This window comes from Halichoerus grypus, chromosome 5 (genome assembly GCF_964656455.1).
Source record: "Halichoerus grypus chromosome 5, mHalGry1.hap1.1, whole genome shotgun sequence".
In the NCBI taxonomy this organism is placed as follows: Eukaryota; Metazoa; Chordata; class Mammalia; order Carnivora; family Phocidae; genus Halichoerus; species Halichoerus grypus.
In genome coordinates this window covers 184,953,358-184,975,867 of record NC_135716.1, presented here as the reverse complement: position 1 = coordinate 184,975,867, position 22,510 = coordinate 184,953,358, and positions in this window count along the sequence as shown.

The following is a 22,510-nucleotide window of genomic DNA, read 5'->3' as shown; positions in this document are numbered from 1 at the left end:
GAGGGACAGCTGCAGGTGAAGCAATTTCCTGGGGGTGCCCTTGCTGCTCTGGGGGCTCTGGTGGAGGCTGGTGGGGACGAGGGCCCCGTGGAGAAGAGCACCGCCGGTTTCCTTCCTGTTCTCCGCCTCCCTCCCCTGCTCAGGCCCCCAGGGGCCCCTCAGAAGGTTGTGTGGACCCTCTGCCCCGGGAACCCCTCCATATCCACACCTCCCCGAGTGCCCGGGGTGAGGCGAGCTTAGTGTGAGAAAGACAGCATCCTAGGGGCGCCTGGGTGGCTCAGTCGTTAAGCATCTGCCTTCGGCTCAGGTCATGATCCTAGGGTCCTGGGATCGAGCCCCGCATCGGGCTCCCTGCTCAGCGGGAAGCCTGCTTCTCCCTCTCCCACTCCCCCTGCTTATGTTCCCTCTCTCGCTGTGTCTCTCTCTGTCAAATAAATAAAATCTTTAAAAAAAAAAAAAAAGAAAGAAAGACAGCATCCTAGTTGTTCACGGAGCTGGACCACGCAGTCCCCCGCGTGTTGACCTGACCGCGACGTCGCCGAGACTGGAGAGCCGAGCTGAGGCTTGCGTGAAGGACAGGTAAGATGCTGGTGGAAGTTGGGCCTGGAGGAGAAAGGGGGGGTTGGAGAATGAGGGGAGAGAGAGAGGAGGCGAGCGGGAGGAGCCTGGACTGCGGGCTGGAGCAGCCCAGGAGGAGGTGCCTGGGAGAAGGTCTGGGTGTTCTAGCCGAGGTGCCCTTCATAACAGGGCCGTCCAATACTGGGGGAGCCTGGGGCTGGGACGTCACCCGGCACACTTAGCCACAGCCCCTGCGGCTGGGTGGGCGGAGCTTCGGACAGACTCGAGCCCAGGCTTGGCGACCTCAGCAGCAGCGGGGGCAGGTGGGCCACGAGGCAGGCAAACGGGGGTGCAGGATAGAGCGGGCCGGGGGCTGGGACCAGGAGGAGGGTGCCAGCCCCCACCCGAGGAGACACACTTCTTGAAAAGGCGGAAGGAAGCTGGATTTCTCACACGTCCGACAGGGATTTGGGCCGATTTTTATTTAACGACTGAAGGACGAGACGACGAGAAAGCTCGCCTTGCTTGTGTGGGAGGTGGTGGGCGGTCTTCCCAGGACAGGCTTTTCCCTGGCCCCCTCCGTCCCGCTCCCCCCATCCTGCTGACCCCAGAGCACCTTCACCTCTGGCCGTGCTTACTGCCTCTCTCTGTACCGAATGTCTGCCTCGCAGGGGCAGCGACTCCCATCCCCTGCTCCATCCTCGGGGCTCACGGCAAGTCCCCAGCACCTGGTCGGCTCTCGGTATTTGTGCAGTGAGTGTCTCTCCAGGCCTTGTGACGCTGGGGCAGCCTTGACCAGGGGCCGTGGGCTGAGTGGAGCCCGGCAGGGAGCAGGCTGCCGAGCACACGGCCTGTTCCAGCCAGAGCATCTGCTCCCTGGTCTCACCGAGCGCTGAGCTGGGCTGTTCTCGTCCCCCTCCAAGCACTGCGGGGCTGGTCTGCCGCAGGTGGGTAATAGGGTCTTCGCAGATGTCCTCAGTTTACACGGGCTCTTCCTGCTGAGGGTGGGTTAAATTCCATGGCTGATGTCCTTGTAAGAAAAGGGATTCCTGGAGGCACAGACAGTGGGAAGAAGGCCACGTGAAGACAGAGGCAGAGATTGGGGTGATGCGGCCGAAAGCCAAGGAAGGCCAAGGATCCTCCAGACGCTGAGAGGGGCCTGGGACAGACTCTCCCTCAGAGCCTCCAGCAGGAACCTGCCCTGTGCACACCTGGGTCTTGGACTTCCGGCGTCCAGAATTGGGAGAGAATGAAGTCCTGTTGCTGAAGTTACCCCGTCTGTGGTGCCTTGTTCCTGCAGCCCCAGGGCACAAGTGTAGGTCTCCTGGGGCTCAGTGACCAGCTGGGTCTGTTTGCAGCTGGACGAGAAAGGGCTGAGTGGCGCAGATCCAGGCCTCGTGTCCTCAGTCCCAGACCAAGCAGGAGGGTGGACGCAGGCCAAGGAAGCCCATGCCAGCCCGAGTGTCTGAGTCATCCTGAACCTGGCACGAGGCAGCCAGCCTGAAGGGACACTGCCCGCTCTCCCTGACAGTGGGTCGGTATGACCATGGAAGAGCCTGCGTTCCCCTGAGTCGGACCGCAGCATTTTCTGTGGCTCAGTTGGGGGCGGTGGCCCTTCCTGTGGCTGGGACCTTTCTCTCGGGGCATTTCTGGGAGGGCTTGGAGGGACTCCTGGGATTTTTGTGTTCATATTACAGACAGTCGCTGGACTACCGCTCTGTTTCCTAAGAGACCCAGTTGAGCCAGGAGTCACGAGCATCTTCCTCCTAAAAGTGGGCTGAGAGTATGTCTGCCCGTGGCTCCATCCTTCCCCCAGGACTGCCTCGGGACATGGCTGGGGACCCCTGGTTTCATGGAACAGCCCGGGGCAGAAATCCGTACACAGCTGGGATGTGAAACATCTCTGGGCCACCATAAGGCCTTGTCCCCCTGCGGGGCAGCTGGACAGGATGAGAGGAGATGAGTGGGGAGTGGCTTCCACATGGACAAACGTTAGGAACGGGGCCTCTGCCAGCCTCTCGGGAAACCACAGTCATCCCGGGGCCTCTCTGCTCGCCGCTCCAACACCACCCTGCCCCTGGTTGTTGAGCAGCCTATGGCCAGGGGTCACCCATGTTTCATCCTCAGCAGGGGGCTGGGTTCCAGCCCGCTGGCCTCGGTCATGGCTCCCAGGCCTGGGCTGGCTGGCTGAGTCCACTCCAGAGCCCCAAGGCCACTGCCAGTGGGCAGGGATCCTGTGGGGACAACCCAGCTCTGGCACATGGGCTTTAGGGTCAAGGGAGTGGGTGCCCTTGTAACTTACCCCTGGTTCCTGGCCTCTGGAGACCTCCTCTGGCTGATTCATTCCCAATTCAGGCTTCTGCCTGGGATCCTGGATGTATATGTGGGGGCCTGGGTTCTCAGGACTGTATCGAGGCCCAGGTCATGGGGACAAGGGAAGTGAAAATGCAGCCACCAGTCACAAACACCGAGGGGCATTTCTTTCCTTGGGCGTTATGGAAGGACCTGGCTTCCAGGTTTATTTGGGAATAGCAGGTGAGGGCTGATCGGTATGACTGGCTGAGTGGCCTGGGACGTGTGTGTGCATGTGAGTGTGTTCAGGTGTGTACCTTTCTAAAACACACACAGAACAATCTGGGCCTATGGGAAAGCTGCCTGGAACGGGGGAGGCTGCAGGGAGCCTCGGGGGCGGGAGGTGCAGGATGCTGGGAGCAGACCCCATTTGTCTTGGTCCGGGTGTGCTTGTGGCAACTAGCGGACGGCACTCAGGCCAGCAGAGCCAGAACCTTCCTGGGTCGGGATACGCCAGCTCAAGGCTTGCTAGGTGGGGCCGGGAAGGCATCCCATCACTCCCTGCAGCTCTGTCTCTGCACCCAGCTCCCTCCGGCCCTGCTCCACGTGGCCCCACTTGCTAACGTCAGCGTGCTGTGTCCAAAGTCCAAATTCATGAGCGAGGCCTTGACTGGCCCAGATTGGGCTGTGCGTAGACTCCCAGGACACTCAGCTGGAGGGCTGGGGGGCCCCGCACAGGGTGACCTCTGCTGGGAAGGGTGGATTCCTATGGTGTGTGTGTACGTGTGTGTGGGGGTGTTGGTCCATGTGTGTGTGAGTGTGTGCATGTGGATGTGTGTGCATGTGTGTGTGCACGTGTGCGGGCGTGCATGCATGTGGGTGTGGGTATGTGTGCATGTGTGTGTGGGCGTGTGCATGTGTGTGAGGGCGTGTGTGCATGTGTGTGAGGGTGTGCGCGGGCGTGTGTGCATGTGTGTGAGGACCTGTGTGCATGTGTGTGGGCGTGTGTGCATGTGTGTGGGCGTGTGTGCACATGTGTGAGGGCATGTGTGCATGTGTGTAGGCATGTTTGCGTGCCTGTGTGCGGGCGTGTGTGCACGTGTGTGCGCTCGTGTGCACGTGTATATGGGTGTGTGTGCACACGCCCCTGTCGTCCCATGAACATGATCCTGTGTGGAGCACCTGTTATGTGCTTCCATCATCGCCTGGTTTCATCCTCATCACGCCTCGAGGAAAGCATGTTCTCCACTGGACAGAAGAGGAAGTCTGGCCCGGAGCTGTTGAGTTCCTCACCTCAGGTCCTGCAGCGGGTAAGCAGATGGAGGATCTCAGGCTGGGCCTGCCCATGCAGGGGCCTCTCAAGTGCAGGTGCCTCATCCATTAGCGGCAGGTTCAAGAATCTGCATTTGATGGCAAAGCCGGGATCCTGGGGTGGGTGACCTTAACGGAGCAGGCTGAATAAATTTTACTGATGTAAAAGTCAACAAGGCTCCAGGTCCTGAAGATCTCTCTCCAAACTGAGATGCCTGCTACGCCTGTCGTCAAGAAGCAGGGCAGGTGGTGCCTTTGCCCTGGAGGCAGGACAGGTGCCCCTTGTCTCTGGCCCATCCCACCCTCATTCGGGCTTTCCCTTTGCTCGCTGCTGCTCTGTCTGGGACACAGTCGTAAGCCAGAAGGACTGGAAAACTAGCTCTGCCCTGGGGACTTAGCCCGCACGTTTCAGTCTGCATAAGCTAGCTAGGCTGCAGTAACAAACAGTCCCCACATCCTAAGGCTTTAACACAGCGAACGTTTATTTCTCATTCACGTTGGTTTGCCACAGAGCTGGGCAGCTCCCAGGGCAGCTCTCCTCCACAGAGTGACTTGGGGCCCAGGCTTCTTCCATTCCTGGTGCATCTCAACACGAGGGTGCCATGCTTGTCGACATCAGGGGAAGAGAGAGAGGGAGGGTCTTTATCCTAGAAGTGGCCTCGCTCCTGCTCAAAGCCCACTATGGCCTCTAATTGCAAGGCTGAGAAATGCAGGGGGCACAGGGTTTTCAGTGACAAGGAGATGTTTTGCCTCACCAAGGGTGAGAGCCACCCTCAACTTGGCCTTTGGGTGGAAGGCATGGTTCTAGATATGGGATGGAGTGTGGGGGATGCCAGACCCAGGTTAATGATGAGCTTCCTGCAGGACCTCCAGCCCTCGGAGAGCGCCAACACCTCATCTTTGCAAGCTTTCCCAACAGAGCACATGAGCATTAATCTGCTTATTTTCTGAGAAGCTGACCTAACTTTGCTACTCCATTCCCTCTTTGAGGATGTCCACGCAGCTAACAGATCCAGGCCCCATGGGTGGATGGATGAGAGACCCTCCCTCCTGGGGCTCCCCTTTCCTTCTGTCCCAGCCTTTCTCTTGAGAGGCTTGTAGACCAGACAAGCAGAGGGGCTTCCCTCCTTAACACTGTGGAGCATGACAAGTAGCTGGACGGGGTGGGTCCACTTGGAGAGGACTGGGGGGATTTCACAGGAGGTGCCCCTTGAGCCGTATCTTGTGGGATGCTGAGAGGCTGACCAGGGACAGGGAGGAAGGCTTCCTGAAGCAGCAGATATGCAGCTGGACTAGTTGGGTGACGGCTGACACTGTCCCGTGCTCCCCTGACCCACACAGAGCCTTGCAGTGAGGGTCATGGAAGGCTCTAGAACGCCACCATTCTCTGAGAGCCCAGCCTGGAGAAACCCTTATGCTCTAGGCTCTGAATGTGGGTATAGTTTGTGTCTGGAATTGGCAGCAGAGGAAAAAATTATGTATCATGTTCACCGTTGGCAACAGAATTCCTCTCTGGAAGGGAACTGTCTTCACTTGGGAAAATACCTTGCTGAGCGGCTGGAGGTGGAAGGTGGGTTTCTGAGGCCATCGAGAGAGGAGAAGGGACGGGGACTTGGGGTGGGGTGAGAGCCACACCAGAGAGCGGGGAGGGTGGGTCAGGAGGTCCTGGAGGCTTCGCAAGTGACTCTGAGCTGTCCATGCGTTCCCTTTGGCCACCCGTCTCCCCAAACGCCAGTGCAGTTTCCTGCAGGCACAGGCGTCCTGGGACCCCCGGTTGGTGCGGGGCAGGGAGAGCACCCACGGGCGCAGGTTGGAGGCGCTACACAGAGGAGGGAGCACTCCCCCAGAGGACTCAGGGATCCAGGACTCTCCTTCTGCGGCTCCGAGGTCCGAGAGGATGGGACCTCGTGGGAATATGCAGAAACATGCTTCCTCATGAGAAAGACAAGGGTTTCAGGTTCATTTGTCTGTCCCTAAGAGGGCAGGAAGACCCCAGGGGACTCTGACTTAGAGCCATGTGTCACCATGGCCAATCTAGCAGATGGCGGTGATTACTGGGGGGCTGAGGTCGCCCGTGGGGTCCCCTCCCTCACCTACTCTGAGGACCAGGCTTTTAGGACCCCGCAGGCAGCTGTTTCTCCCTGCCCCGGGGCTGGGGGTTCCCTGTACACAGTGGCCCTGGTGAGGTCTGACCCCTCACCTCTCCAGTACAGCCCAGCGTCTTCCTCCTCTCTCAGCACTACACGCCCCCCTCGCAGGGTTTAGAACCCCTCATGACACTAAGATGGAACAATGGTTTGTGGCAAACGGATTCAGGGTGGATATAGGTCAGCTCCTTCAGCTGGTTTGGCCCCAGTATTTTCCTTCTGGAGGCTGGGAGGGGCTGGGAGGGCAGAGCCTGGTACAGGGTGGGACCAGAGTGGGAAGATTTTAACATGGGTGTGTTTCCTGACCCAGGATCTGGACCAGGCAGGTGCTGGGAGAGGGCAACTGCTGGAGGGATGAGGGGCAGGAGGAGGGGGAGGAAGAGGAAGGGGAAGGGGGAAGGGGGTGGAAGGGGAGATGGGGGAGGCGAACCACAGAGGGAGAAGCTGGTAGAAGACGGGGCCAGGCCTCTGCAGGGAGGAAGCCAGAGCAGTGGGAGATGGGGCCTCACTTTAGGGTCTGAACAGTTTACGTGGAGGGAAGAAGGCATTAGCCTGAATAATCCCAGACAGTGGGTAATCCAAAAGTCGGTTATATCTGGATTTGAAATGAATCGCCTGATTACATTTGCAGCAGGTCGGCCCTCCTAATTATGATTAATTAGGCTAATGCCAGGTTTAGTTTACCTTCTCTGAGTGCCACCAAGGGGTACAGAGCGGAGGGATGGAGCACGGGAGCCGGCCAGGGAGGCACACGGTGGAGGGGCGGGTGGGGTTCTCTGAGCATCCTCAGCCCCAGCTCCTGCCCTCCGAGGCCAGGTTCCCTCTGCTCCCCACGGGAAGGAGGCTCAGCCGGGCTCTCCTCGTCCCTTCACTGAGGGGCGCTGCTCCAGCTCCCTCTGTCTGGCCTCCAGTGTGCAGCTTTCCTTCCAGCGACGGTCATGGCACGTTCCAGAACAGCTGCTTGTGGGGACGCAGTGCTGAGCTGCAGCAGAGTCTGGGGGCGGGGGCAGGACTGCGTCAGAGGGTGACTTTCCACCTCTCCAGGGAAAGAGGGCAACACCGTCCTGGGCTCCTTCATCCTCCTCCGTGGGTGTGGTGGGGACCGGAGCAGCCGCCCGGCCGGTCAGCGCCAGGGAACTGTCTCCAGTGATGGCCAGGAGCAGGTGCAGCAGGCGGTCAGAGGTGATGGTTCTGGGCGCTGATAACCGGACATGCACACTCCAGGGTCCAGGCCAGGGGCTGGCGTGTTTCTGTGCGCAGAGGTGGGAGTCCCCCCCCACTCTCCGGTCTGTCTGGACCCATTGTCCCAGGTGCCGGCCAGAGGATTGGAACGGGCTTTTCTGGTCAGGGATTTTTGCTGGGAACATGCAGAGCTTGGCCCCTGCATGCGGGTGGCTTCCCCAGGGCCTCCGGCACCTGATACAGCAGCTCAGAGCCTCCAGCCCTGCCTGGCATGACTCCCGCCAAAGCCCCTGCTGTGCCCTGGGGTCTTCTCCTTTCGCAGAACTTATCTCACAAGGAGGAATTTCTGTCTCCTTCCCTTTAAAGTCAGTTCCGAAAGTTAACTGCTCACACGTGCACATCATTTCATGAATGCACCGGGCTGCGCCCACAGCTATCCTGCGGAGTTTGGGCCAAATTGCTGATCACATTGGTTTCTCAGAGGAGCCTGGTTTCCCCAGTGCCTGCCGGGCGAACTCTGCCAGAAGAGATGCGCGGGAGTCGGCTTGTGGGGACCTGGCCAGGGCAGTGACTCGACCGCGGTGTCTGGGAAGCGCGGTGCCCCTCTGGGCCGTGCAGCCTCGGCTGACCCGAGTGCCGGGACCCCTGCTCACAGGGCGGCTCCGGGCAGAGCCTGGAGACAGGAGTTAGGCTTTCTAGGAGGAGGAGAGGGAGGGCGGTGGGGAGAGGACATGGGGTGCAGATGCCCCTGGTGCATGGGGAGTCCTACAGGTCGGCCACCAGACTCTGCGAGGGGGCGACTGAGACATCACTCCAGGAAAGCAAGCCTTTTTCTTAAAAATGCAGGGAGTCAATTACAGAGAGGCATCCGTTAAATCAGGAAGAAAAAAAGGCAAATACCCATTTCACTCATCCACTGCCTCCATCATTTTCCTCCAAATCCTGACTGAGCACCTACTACACGCCGGGCCCTGTTTAAGCCCTGAGTGTGAGACTTCCTGCAGCTCACAGGCTGGCTGGGAGGCTGGTGGGGCAGAGACAAGAGGGGGTGTGGGGCAGAGAACAGCAGTGGGTTTGCGGGGAGGGGGGCACCCACGTAGTTAGAATGGTTGGGAATGGTGTCCCCAGAGCATGGAGAGCAGGGAGCTAGCCCTGTGACAGGGCAGGGTACAGCGTGCACGAGGGGCCTTGAGACCTGAGCCGTGGAGGGATGATTCACAAACTCAGAACCCACAGTCCTGGAGGCGGAGTGGGAGTGACCACTGGGACAACCTTCCTCAGGGGGCTTAGCAGCTATTTCAAAGGCTGCCCCACGTCCTTATGCCAAGGCCCAGCAATTCTGCTACCAGGATTTTTTATTCTGAAAAACCGTCAGAGATGTGCACCAAGATTCGAGGGCCAGGGGACTCACCAGGATGCTCAAAATAGTGAAAAATGACCTTAAAATTACCTTACGGTACTGTCATGTATTTTCGGAACATACTAAGCATGCAGGTAGGTTACGATACATTCAGGTTCGCTATGATTTTGGTTTTGCAAAACTGCGCCTTGACTCGTCAGACCGAGGGCTGGAAGGATAAACAGGGCACGCCAACAGCAGTTACGGCTTGGTGGCAGAGTGGTGGGGAGTTTTGATTTTCTTCTGTGTTTCTTTCTGTGTTACTTTATATTTATGTCAATAAATATAAAGATACACATTTAAAAAGAAGTCTGTTCGCAGGCCCTTTCTGTGTCTTCCAGACTATTGTGTGATGGCCAGTCTCCAATGCCAAGTTCAGTTTCCCTAAGCCCACTACCTTCGTTTCTAACCCATGAAGATGAGTGTGTGACTCTGGCTGAAAAAGGTCCACACCACTGACCCCTCTGCTCCTTTCCCACTGTCTTCAGGTCAAAACCTGGGCTCCAGACTTGGTATTCAGTGCCCCTCACTCTCTTGCCTCCTTTTCAGCCGTTTTGCTGCCAGCTTCTCCATGATCCTCTCCTGTGACCTGCCCCTGTGAAGCTCCCAGGTTCTTTCATGAACCCTCATATTTGTACATTCTGCCTCCTCTTCCTGGGAGGCCAACCTTCATATATTTCTTTCTGGGAACTCCTACCCATCCTTCAAAACCTTTCCCAAATATCCCCCATGGTGATAATATCACTTCTGGTTTGAAACCCCAGGGCTTTCAGGATAAGAGTCCAAATTTCTTAGCATGGCTCCTGTTTGTCACCCCTCCCTCATCTTCTGCCCTCCTGCACCTTCACCCTCCCCCCCGCCCCCTGTCCCCCACACTGTGTTCTGCACCCTCACAGGTGACCCTCCCTGCATTGTTCTCTCTCTTGCCTTCGATGCAACAGTCAATTCCAGCCTGCGGGAAGGTCAGGGTGCGCTGTCGGGCTTGGCACTCGGCCCGGGAGTGCGTGATGTTTCTTCACCAGCTCAAGTGACTTAGAGATGAATCCAGCTGGAAGTAATTGTTTAGATTAAGCCCATTACCCTTAATAAATAATTAACCTGTCAGATGCGAGACACTTAGGAAAAAGCCTGTTCCTCTGCTCAGACTGAACATGCTCAGGACAAAGGTTTGCCACTGGGGTTCTGAGCTCCTTCCAAACAGCCAATTAAATTCAGATAGGTTTGGTAGCGTGGAGGCAGGATTTATGCTGGCAGGTGGGGCTGCTGTTTCCGGCGGGGGTGGGGTGGGGTGGGGTCCGAGGCGCAGAGAGGAGGGAGCCCCAGGGTCACGGCCAGCAGCCCTCTGGAGGTAGGAAGCCCTTTTCCCATCAGCTCATCATGGACACAGGCTGCAGGGGCCCAGTCTGTGGTCCAGCTCCTGGTTCTCTGGGGCCTGGAGGGCAGAGGGCAGAGGTGAGGACTCAGCATTCCCCCAGGGCTTGTCCCCCTCCCCTATTGATGAGAGCTCTGTGCTCTTACACCCCAGTGATGCTGGACCCCTGGGCTCCACCCAGGATCACCCAAATGACAAACCACCCCAGAGGCGGGTCTTTGGCTGCAGGTGAGCCACCCGGGGCACTGTCCTGGGAGGTGGCTGTCTGAAGTCATGGTTTGGACTGTGGCCTTGGAGGCAGACGGGCCTGGCACCAAAGCCCAGGCCTTCTGCTTGCTTGCTACCTGGCTTCAGCGAGTCTGTGTTCTCAGTGGTGACACGGCAGGTGGATGGCAGTTCAAGGAGGAGCGTCTACACCATGCAAGCTCCACAACAAATGGGTGAGCCTCCCCTCTGCTTCCTCGGAGAGATGCTGGTGGAACTCCCGGAAACGGCTGCCCCAGGCCAGGTAAACCAGCTTCGATAGGTGGACTCCCTTAGGGACTGTGGGGGACAATGTCCCAGACCCCCCCGAGCCAGGGCTTGGAGCCAGCCCCGTCTTCTCTCCTGTACCCTGGTCCCCCCTTCGCGTGAACAGCACCGTTGGCCAGGTGGGCTCAAGGTCAGGACAGGTGTGTGGAGGGGGCCAAGGTCGTTGTGGGCTTGTGCCAACGGGGTGGGTGACCCACAGACCCGTGAGCGCTGGGCCTCTGGGGGGACATCTCTTCAAGAGGGAGACACGCCTTGTCCGCAGAGGTGGCCCCGGTGTCCTGCTGGGCAAACCTGATTCCCGGGGATCTGTTCGTCGGGAACCCTTCCCTACCGCCCGGCAGCTCTTTAGGGGCTAACGGCAATTTGCGTATGTCCACTCGACAGCGCACGCCGAGTAATTCCACGTACATTAGGTCGTCTGAGTTTCACGACTCCTTGGCAGAAGGACAACTGGAACTATTTACGAATTATAATAATGTTGATTTAATAACAGCGGCAAGGACGTGACAGCTATGACGTGAAGGCGGGTGCCATCGCTGGGCCCACATGGATGCCTGTGTCCTGGGGTTCTCGTCACCCACCTTGGAGGCGAGGAGGCCGAGGCTGCAGAGTGGGGGCTTTGCCCCGGGGCCCAGCGCCCAGGGCGCATCTCTGCTCAGATGGTCCGGTGGGCATCCCTTTGTCCATCCTTGCCTTGATGAGCGTGGGGGGGAAGGTTCGGGGCCCCTGGGACTCTGAGGGTCGCCAGCCTGGCCAGAGGCTGCCCTGACCTGCCTCACCTGTTACCAGGGCAGGTGTGCTGGGCAGGGAGGCTCTCGCTCCCAAATTCTGCCACTTTCTGGTGGAAACAAATAAGACAGTGGGTGAATTATTTGCTTCCTGCTGTGCATAAACCAGAGGCATAATGTAGCTGCCAGGCCTTTCACACTGCAGCGTCAGCAAGGCAATTAACTTGAAAATTGAATTGATGTGCATTGATTTTTTTAATAAAGTTATCGTAATATATTCATTTGTTAGAATCCAGAGCTGAAAATAGACATTTTGTTTCTGATTATGGGGCCTGTCCCTATAAATCACCGGGGACGGCAGGAACGAAACCCCTCATTTCACGTCATCATTTCCTATTAGATCCAAAACGCCCACCATGGGGCTATTTTCCTTCTCCTGTTTAGGGGCTTTACATACTCGGAACCCCTTGAGGTCTTTTTCCAGAAAATGGGGTGAGGATGACAGGGCCTGGGGAGCAGAGCCCAAAGGTGGGGCCGGGTTGGCTGCTGGGGCTGGGTCCCATTGCCCCTGGGCTTGGCTGTTTGGGTTCTGCTCCGGGATGGGGATGGTGCCGAGCTGGCAGGTGCCCCATGAGCCCTGAGGTCAGAGGCACTCGGCCAACGGGAGGAAGGGGTCGTTAATGGTGTGTGGCTCATAGGGCTCTGGGGACACCCAGACTCATGTCCCTAATCCCAGAACCACAGAAGCTTGGGGAAGTCCCACACCAGGTAAGAGGTTGGGGCTCTGAGGGGCTCTCAGGTCCCAGTGTGGCCTCCAGAAGGCAGAGTCTCCTGGCCACCGCAGAGAGCCTCAGTGTCACCACCTCGGGGGCCTGAAGGCGGGTCTGCCTTTGGGCAGCTCTGCTGGTTAGAAAAGCCTTGCGTGTTGTGAGCCACGGTCTGGGCATCCTTTCTGTGTTCTGCTGCAGGAACGGTGGCCCAGGGAGGCCAGAGACTCTTCCAGAATCACCCTGACCTCCGACCTCCAGACCTGGGGGAAAGCAAGTGTGTCTGAAGCCACGAGACCTGCAGTAATTTGCTACAGCGGCTGCGGGAAGCGAACGTACTGTTCGTTGATTTATTTGCCGCTGCCGCAGGCCCTCGTTCAGCAAGACCTGCCGTAGCACACGCCACGGGGCCCTTGCGGATGCAGAAACGGTCAGACGTGGCTCCTGGGCAGAGTCGGCAGCCTCCTCCTGACCTGGGCAAGACGAGGGACTCTAGGGCCCCCCTCCCCTCGAGCCCCTCTTGGTGCCCATCCCCTGCTGGAGCTGCCTCTTCTCGCCTGCGTGCCAGGCTCAGGCCCACTCCTCATTTTCATGACGACAAAATCATTCCCTAGAGAGCCCGAGTAGAAAGTGGGGGCCGGGTTGGAGGCGGGGTCCTACCCCACGGGGCTTTCAGAGCTCCCTGACCTGGGATCAGAAGCTGATTAGGAAGTGAACTTGGGGCCGATGGGATGGGAGACCTGCACAGAAAGAATCCATGAGGCCTCTGCCTTGGAGGGGGCGGGTGTGAGGGGAGCCCCCATCCTCGGGGCAGGGCAAGCCTGGGTGCGGGGGACCTGCAGCAGGAAAGAGGGTCCTGCCACCCGGACACTGAGCTGGGTGGCCTCTGAGTGTGTTCCCGGGGCACTTATACTGAGAGGCAGCTTGGCCTGTCTGCCTGTCTGCCTGTCTGTCTGTCTCTATCTACTTTGTTTTTGTTTTTGTTTTTTTAAAGATTTTATTTATTTATTTGTCAGAGAGAGAGAGAGCACAAGCAGGGGGAGCAGCAGGCAGAGGGAGAAGCAGGTCCCCACTGAGCAGGGAGCCTGATGCGGGGCTCCATCTTAGGACCCCAAGATCGTGACCTGAACCGAAGGCAGATGCTTCACCGACTGAGCCACCCAGGCGTCGGTCAACCTCTCTATCTTTGTTTCTCTGTCTCTGTCTACAGCATGAGGACGTCGGACCTCCAGGGTGTTTCCACTGGGCACGGGGGTCTGGTGTGCTCTGTCCTGTGAGGGGTCCCAGCCACCCACCTGGGCCTGGGCCTTGGTTCTGAGCCTTCAGGTGATGTTGCAAAGCCTCGGAGCCTTGTCTGCAAGGCAGGGCCAGCAGAGGGTCCCTTGAAGCCTGGTGGGAGTGAGAGCGTGCACAGGGCTCAGCACCAGCCTACCCCACAGACACGCCGTGAACAGCAATGCCCACAGCTCCTGGTGTGGTTGCTCGCCTCCGCTCAGGTGATCTCGCCCTCCGCTGTCCTTCCTTCCTTCAGCTGGTGCTGGGCTCAGGCCTCAGCATCCTGTCCCCCTGCAGCCCATCTATGGTCAGCTGGGGCAGCACTGGGACAGGCTGGCTCAGCCCACAGTAGAGGAGAGGGCTCTGGCCATCGCGGTGCTGGGGGACCTGCTCCTGCAGCCCCAGGCCTGCCCTGTCCCTCCATCTCCCAACCCCAGAGGGAGCGGCTGACTCTGCATCCAGCCTCGGCCCGGCCGCCGAGCCGGCTGCTGCCCAGAGTCCTCTGTGTTTGGAGTGGACCGACAGCCAAAGCATCTGGCCTTGTCAGAGCCTTTGTTTCCTCAAGGCACATCCCTGGGAGATGCTGAACAGGCAGCATTAATGTGTCCATGTGTCAGACGAGGAAACAGAGGTCCACAGTGGCCCAGAGCCAGACGGTTAGTGAGTGACTGAATGAGGGGTCTCCCCACACGTAGACTGCAGCATTTTTCTGGAAGGATGACGTGAGGGGTGGAGCGGTCAGTGACTGAGAAGGTGACTTTGCATCAGGCTGGGATGATCCTACTGTCCTTGGCCCCAGCACCCCCCACGGCCACTCTGGGACAATTGGGTCAGTTACCATTCTGCCAAGAAAGTAACCAACGTTAGCTGAGAAAACGAATGGAAACAGGGTGGAATTATCAAGCTTGTGGAAAGTGGGACCCGGCTGAGGGCCCAGGCCCCTCAGGACTGGCCCGGGACTCTGTGGTCCGGCAGCAGCCTCCCGGGCGTGGGCTCCAGGCGTCTTGTGCTCAAGTTCCAAATCCTGGCTGGGGGTCAGGTGGCCGCGCCTGGCCCAGGCCCCCTCCTTGCCAGCTGGGCTGACAGCTGCATGACCTGGGGGGAGGGTGGTTCCCCACAAGGAAAATCAAGGCGCTGTTCCCTGAGGAGGGGCATGGGTGCTGCTAGGCAGGACCAGCACGGAGCCTTGGCGTAACCCGGGGTCTCCTCGCTCACCGCTTTAGGCATTCGTCACCCATTGGTCCGGCAGAGCGGCCTGGAGGGGACGCTCTCAGGGGGTGTCAAATGGCTTGGGTGAAGTCTGGTGGGAGCCGGGGGAGCGAGGGGCTAATGCGCCCTGAGGGATGGTCACTCAGGGGTACACCTGTTTTGAGGTGAAGAAGCCTGCACCTGAGGAGTGGGGTCCTCGAGCCTTGTAGGAGGTGTTCTGCTCATGTCTTCACGTAATGGCGCACGTGGCAGGGGGTCCTGGTGGTCCCCTCCCCAGATTCACGTGTTGAAGCCCTAACCGCCAGCGTGCCCATGGGAGGAGGTGGTGAGGTCAGTGGGGTAGAGCCTTCCTGGGTGGGATTAGGGCCCTTCTAAGAAGAGGAAGCAGCACGAGAGCCCTCTCTGTGCATGACCCGGGAGGGGCCACGGGACGGCAAAACCGGAAGGTGGCCGTCTGCAAGCCAGAGTCCGGGGGCTTGGCAGATAGAGACTGGATCTGTGGCTCCTCAAGCTATACTTCCCGACTCCAGAGCTGCTTCTGGGGCAAGCTACCCAGTTGGTGTCATTTTGTGATGCAGCCCGGACTAAGGCTGCAAAAAATGCTCTTTCTGAAACTTTAATGAAGCCATGTGTTTGGAACAGGGGCTGGAAGCAGAGCGTGGGCACTTACCTCTCGCTGGAGACTGGAGGGTCTGCAGTGCATGCAGCTGAGGGCTTGGCTGGAGCCGTTGGTGGCTGGCTGGGCACGGGGAACCCACAGGTGCTTCCTAGCAGGGAGGGACCGAGACAGCAGCCCCGGAGGGCCAGTGGGACTAGCTCTTCTGTCTGCCGAGGACGGATGCTGTTGCTGACACGTTGGCATGGTATCCGGCTGTGGTGTGCCCCTCCAAAATGCCACAAAATCACTCAAGAGAAGAAAGTGGTCAGGCTCCATTTATCTTGCTAAAAGTGTCCCTGTTCTTGACATGTTGTGTGGGGGCACGTTTTTAAATGTAAAAACAAGGCTTTGAGCAAAAACCCGATTTGTTTACAACAACCTGTGGAGTCATGAAGATGAGATTTTGACTAATGGGCACAAACTTTGTGTGCGCAGAAGCGTTCCATTATGGATGAGCTAATTACACCCGTGTGTTGGATTGGGATTGCGGGGACGTCAACACTTGCCCACCTCCGACGGGGCCCCAGCCCACCGGTTAGGATAATTAATGAAACCTTGTTCCTGCACGTTTTGCCAGGCACAAATTATCACCTAATTTCATGATTCTGCACCCATCAGCCATCAGGGTGCCTCCTGGGGGCTCTCCGCCGATGGCAGGTGCAGGAGGGACTTCTGGGCCTGGTGGACGTCTGCTTGTTAATGGCACTTGGGCTGCATGCGCCGACTCTGGGTTTCACGAAAGCCACTGGCGAGCGTGTCCTGGTAGGAGCCCCTCCTTCCCGTTTGCCACGGGGACCTTTGCCGAGCTTTGTGGAAGTGCCACGTGAGCGCCTGTGTCTGTGGATCTCCTCTGTACCTAGCAGACAGAGTTTTAGGATGGGGAAGGTAGAAGAGCCACTTTGCCACAAAGAGGGGGCTCCTCCACCCCCTGCTTCTTGAATGTGGCCAAGGCTCAGAGGGATTGTTGTTTATTTTTTTTTCCCCACCAGTGGGCATGGGTCAGGCGATTACACTCCAGGGGAGTTCCTTCTTTCCCTTAGCCTCCTAGCGAAACAGAAATAAATTGTCTTCCTTTTTAAAAAAATTTACAAGTTAACAAGAGCAGCTAATCAATGTTAGGCATTCGCTGTGTCTGGGCATTGTGCTGTCCTCGCTGGGCGATGCCCAGATAGCGACTTTGGGCATGGAGGATCATTCAATCTCCCAACGCCAGTGAGCGTCAGAGCGGGGGGTGGACTCCAAAGCCGGTGCTCTGAGCTGGTTCGTTAGACCACCTACAGAGCGACGGAGGCAGCGTCCAGCACAAAAGTGACCAGGCTCCCTCTTGCCTTTGGGTGGCTTCCAGCCCAGGGGACCCAGCCTCGTGTGACCCAGCCTTCATGTTCTCTGCTGAAGCCACAACAAAGTCTTCAAGGCATGTCTGTATGTCGACTCGGAAGGTGAAAAGCCAGTAGATGGTGCTTGCATTTTCGTAACTATGTAACAGCCATGTGGTGTACTATGCTTGCAATTTCTTTTCTGTATGGGTTTGTTTCCTGGAGATTTCTTTCTTTTTTTCTTGCATGATTCGTCATTAGCATAACCTTGCTTTCTCTCATCTCTCTGTAATATTAACAAGTCTCTGGAATTTCACTTAAGAAAAAAAAGAAACCCCTTCAAATTTCCTTCTCCCAGAATCTGCAGGTGGGCTCAATGGCATCTTAGGACGACTTCTGCATCGCCCGTGTCGGTGGGGAACACCCCTGCATCTTGGCCACTGAGAGACCTCCTTCCACTCTTCCCTCCCCATAGACCACATCCTCAACCGTTTTATGAATAAACTTTTAACTTTAAATCGGATTTAGATGTGCAGAAAGGCTGTGAACATGGTACTCAGAGTTCCCCTGTGCCTACCTCCCCCATTAGTAACATCAGTGCGGAGTGTTTGTCACAACCAAAGAACCAACACAGATACGGCATTTTAAACGAAAGTGCATACTTTTTTCTTTTTTTCCAGATTTCCTTAGTTTTTACCTAATCTCCTTCTCTCTTCCAGGACTCCATCCAAGATGCCACATGACATTTAGTCATCGTGTCTCCTTAGGCTTCTCTTGGCAGTGATGGTTTCTCAGACTTCCCCTATTTTTGGTGACCTTGATAATTCTCCAGAGGACTGGTCAGATATTTCACAGACTGTCCCTCATCGGGATTTGTCTGGTGTTTTTCTCATGGTTAGACTGGGTGATGAGTTTCGGGAGGACGTGCAGTGTCCTTCCCATCACGTCATGTCAGGGTTCATGCTGCTACCCCCGCCAATGTGACCTTGACACCGGCCGAAGTCCTGTTGTTCAGACAGCTTCCCCACTGGAAAGTGACTCTATGCCGTTGACTTTATTTACATGCTGGTCTATATTATGCTTCCATTTGTCCCTTTGGAAATTGCTTCATCTGGCCGTGTCCACTGGGCAGGGCAGCCTGGAGGTGGCACCACGACGTGAATTTGACTCGCTCAGGCCCTTTGGCGACCTTTTGCTTTGTGTCTTGTCTTCTTTGGTTGACATTTTATTTCTTCCCTACTGCTTCTTCTGATTGTTTTTTGCTTTTTCCAGGACTGCTAGCATTACTCATGTCAGGATGGAGTCATAGGGCAGCGGCGGGTCCCCTTGGGGAGCACCACTCTTGCACATTGCAGGGTATTAGGTGCTTTCATCCCACTGCCATTAGCCACACGCCGAACACTGATGTTCCTACCATCTGGCTGCCGGCAGGATAACTGGCTGAGCCAGCAAATACCGTGATTGCAAGAAGGCCCAGCTGATCCCGCTCCTGAGCTCGATGCATGGCCCTCCTCCCCGGCCCTTCTATTTGCAGTGTGGTCCCTGTGCTTCCCGCGTGTGCTTCCCACAAAGGGCCCCGTACCCTGCAGGGACACTGGCTGTCTCCCTCAGGAGAGAGTGGGACCACATGGGGATGTCAGTGTATTTCCAGAACAGTGATCTTGGTGGAGCTTTTTCCCTACAGAGTTGGGTATTTCTTCTTGGTGCTGATCTAACTGAAAATATTCGGAGCTAATGCTACTGAGCCCTCACCGGGCACTTGGCACAGCCCACACTGGCTTACCACAGTCCTGGGTGTTTGGAGCTACTTCTTAGCTCCACTGAAGGGGGAGACTGAGGCTCACGGGCAGGTGTGTCGTGCCCAGTGTCTGCAGCTAGTCACCCATGGGGCCGGCATTCTAACCTGCTCCAGGAGACCCCAGCAGGCTTGCTTGCACACCTGTGTGTGAGTGTGAGAGTCCTTCTGCAGCCAGTCCATGCACCGGCCCAGGCCTAGCCAGGAATGCTGTGGCATTGTGCTGGCCGGCTCCTGTGGGACGCTCGGAGCCCCTCCACTGTGGGGCGCACGTGCTGCAGTCCAGCCCTGTGGGGGCTCCAGGACCCGATGGCAGCCTCAGAGATCAGTGGTTGTGCCGATGTGCTAGGTACTCACAAATGGTGGCGGCGCTGTTTCCGTGGGTGGGAGCTCCTGGCAGGGCGGGGAGGGGAGGATGTCATGAGACCCTAGGGGCTGCTGCTGAGGCCAGATGGTCAAGGACGAGGACAGATTTCCCCCACGGTTGGGCCTCTGGGGTGAGGAGCAGGGCCAGGAGCCAGCAGCAGTGATACGTCCCTGCACCTGCCCAGAAAGTGATGTCACCAGTAGAGAAATGGCACTTTGAGGCTCTGTGTGGAAGGTGGGAGAGAAATGTGGACTGTCGTGAGAGGGTGGCTGGGATTTGCTCTCACTGGTGGACATGGGCAGATGACTTTGTCTGAGCCTCATGTTGCTCATCTGTAAAATGGGGCAACAGCCGGACCTCCCCCAAAGGGATGATCACGGTGTCAGTGGGATGACTGCCTTCCCCCCCTTGGTGAAACCAGGTGCAAAGGCATGCAGACAGATGGGACGGCTCAGCCCTGCTCCCTTCTGCTTGCCTCCCTGGGCATCTGCCAGCTGACACCTGCCCGTCAGGGCTCGGAAGGGCTGGGGCTGGGGCTGTGTGCGCTCTGGTTTACAGTTCCAGCTCCCTATCATGCTCGCCATCGCGAGGGACAGAATCTGGACAGACAAGGGCGATTCTGCTCTTCACATGCACAGTGGACAAAGGATTGGGCAGTGGTGGGCTCTGCCTGCGTCCTGTATTTTATACACACACACACAGACACGCATGCACACACATGCACGCACGCACACACGCACGCACCCACCCTTTCCCTCCCTGTCTTCTCACAGAGTAAATGACGGTGTGCTTTCTACAGGGAAGGGGCAGCTTCTCTCCAGGGAGTGTTAGTACGCCAGAGGAGCTTCCCGTGTACTCAAGGAGAGCCAGCCAAGCACCTACTGTGTGCTAGCTCCTCATAGCACCTCTGTGGCGCTGGGCTGGTCCTTCTTGCCTTTGAGAAATGTGCAGTCTGGGAAACACACAAGGACGACACGTCCTGTCGCCATGTGCTTCTAGATGGGCATCTATTTTTGTGACAGAACGCAAGCAGGTGAGCAGGGATGCAGTGTGAGCCCGTGGGGCCTGAAGACTAGTTGCAAGTCCTCTTTCTGAGCAGGGCACTTCTGGTGGTAACAGCTGCTCTGGAGAAGGTTAGCAGGGCGAGCAGTCACTGTGTGCGGCCCCCTTTGCGATATTCAACAGCCCCAGTGACTCCAACACGTAAATGAAAACAGCATCTCTCCACTGAAGGAAAGCAAAATCCTAACGGATTTGTTCTCGAATCGCATACTATTGTTGAACACGGGAAAGTGTCAGAGTAATGAACACTTGTATAAATAGCGCAGTCCAGCCGTTACTTCGGAGGTGCCTTTTTCGACTAATTAAGACCACTGGGGATGGCAAAGGTGTGCTGGGTGGTGGTGATTTCTGGCGAAGGTTGGATCTTGATACACCGACAGGCGGCAAGTTCTCAGCCGGCCATTGCTCCCTATGTCACTGGAAGAAGCCAAAGAAATGCCCCCAGTTGTCCTGAAAATACCCAAAGGACGGCAGGACAGAGCAGAGTTCCTGTCCACCCTTCCTGGTGAGAGAGTGGGTCTCCTCCCTGGACTCTGGGTGGACTAGTTCTCAAGGCTCAAAATGTCCTGGGTCATTCACCATAGACTCTATGTCAGGTGCTCAGGTGCTTGATATGCCATGCTGAGAAAGAGAGAGAGAGAGAGGGAGAGAGGAGGGCAGGGAGAGAGGGCAGAGGGAGGGAGGGAGACAGAAGGGCACTAATCACTTTGCGGAGACGACCACCACTGTGCACTGACAGCCTTGGGGAAGGGTGGAGTGTTCACACCCTGAGGTATAAGACACAGAGAAGTCCTCCCAGCTTCAGAGCATCCTGATTTCCAGTGCCGGCCACACTTACCCCATGTACACCAGTGGGACAGAAGGCCGGTCACCCCAGGGCTTGTGTGAGCCCTGAACAGGTGGGTGATCCCCTTGGTTGAGCCTCTTTCTCTGACCCTGACCTCCCTCACTCTCGTGGCCCCCAGACCCAGCAGCTCCTCCTGCGTCCACCTGCTGGATCCCAGCTTGCTCGGGGCTGAGGCCGACGCGATTGCATCTTCGTTGTACCAATATTTTCATGGCCACTGCTCCTGGCAATATGAGGCTGGCAATAAAAATAATTTATTGGAGGGATGTTGGTAAAGCCTTGCTTATTGCAAACAGTAAATTAAAGTGAGCACTTCCACCTTTCTTTCCCACCCAGGGAACAATAACCACTCACAGTGAACTCAGAGGGGAAAGGGAACAAGATATAGGACAATCGTTCAACTTCACCCGTCTTACCAGCAACCTCATAAAAATTAAGGAATTATTTTTCAAAGAGATAAGGGCTGTAGGGACATGAAAATCAAAACAACCAAATTGTTCCTGCCCGGAGGAGGTGCATGTGGGATGGGAAGGGATTTCTTTTCCCATTTTTAATTTACAAGAACCTTGTAAACTACAAATTAAAGGAGCAATTGCGATTCAGAAGGCTTGATTCATTAAACCTTTATTTACCCTTAATGCCTCCAAAGAAAAATAATTTGGTTACTGAACGTGAGTTATGGGCTCAGAGCTGACATCTTCCCACACAAATCTCCAGGCCTGTTTTAGGGTGGGGCTACTGTGTGCTGAGCAGAGGTGGCAGCTAATAGCAAAACTCACTCCCCTGTTGGGGAGATTGTTCGGAAGTGAGCTTCCAGTGGGCGATCAGAGTGGGACGGCTCCTGCGGTGTTTGGTCCCTAGGCCTGGACGCGGGGATGGCAGTGAGGAACACGTGAATCTCCTGCTGGTCAACTTTAGGACTGTTTCAAATTCATATTCCTTTTCCCAAGAAGCCTGAAATTATTCGTGGTCTGCACTCACTCGTAACAAGCAGATAGTAGGAACCCAATAAATATGTCTTTAAATGAGTGAAAGAGGAAAGGAATGAATGAAGGGACTTCATGAATTGCCCCCAGGTACTGGACTTCGGGGTGCATGGGGAATCTGCATTATTGCACATGGGAGTTCTTAAAGGCAAGCTCCTGATGCCCTCCATCCCCTTCGGTCGCCACGGAGCACTTACTGCATGCCAGGCCCTAGCTGGACAAGAGGTCAGACCCGGTCCCAGCCCTGTCTGGGTTTATGGCCAGATGCATGTGGCATTTCCCTCAACAGCTCATCTCTGTGGACTTATCTGGTGGCTTCTGAGGGTGAGGAGGAAGTCCGGACAGTGTAGGCAGGGAGAAGTGCACGCCGTAGTGTGGACATGTGATGTATCCATTCTCCACCGCCGTGTAACTGATCACCCAGAACTGAACACACATTATGGCAGATTTGGAGGTCAGAAGTCGGCATGGGTCAGCTGGCTTCTCTGTTTCAGGGTCTCTCACAGGCTGCGATGTCGGTCAGGGTTGGGGTCTGATCTGAAGGCTTGACCGGGGAAGGACCCACTTCAGCCTGCTGAGCTGGGGTATCTTTTCTTATCTTCTGCCCTCAGACTGGGACTTAAACAATTGGCTCCCCTGGTTCTCAGGCCTTTGCACCTGGACTGAGCCACACCATCAACCTTCCTGGGTCTCCAGGTTGCAGACGAC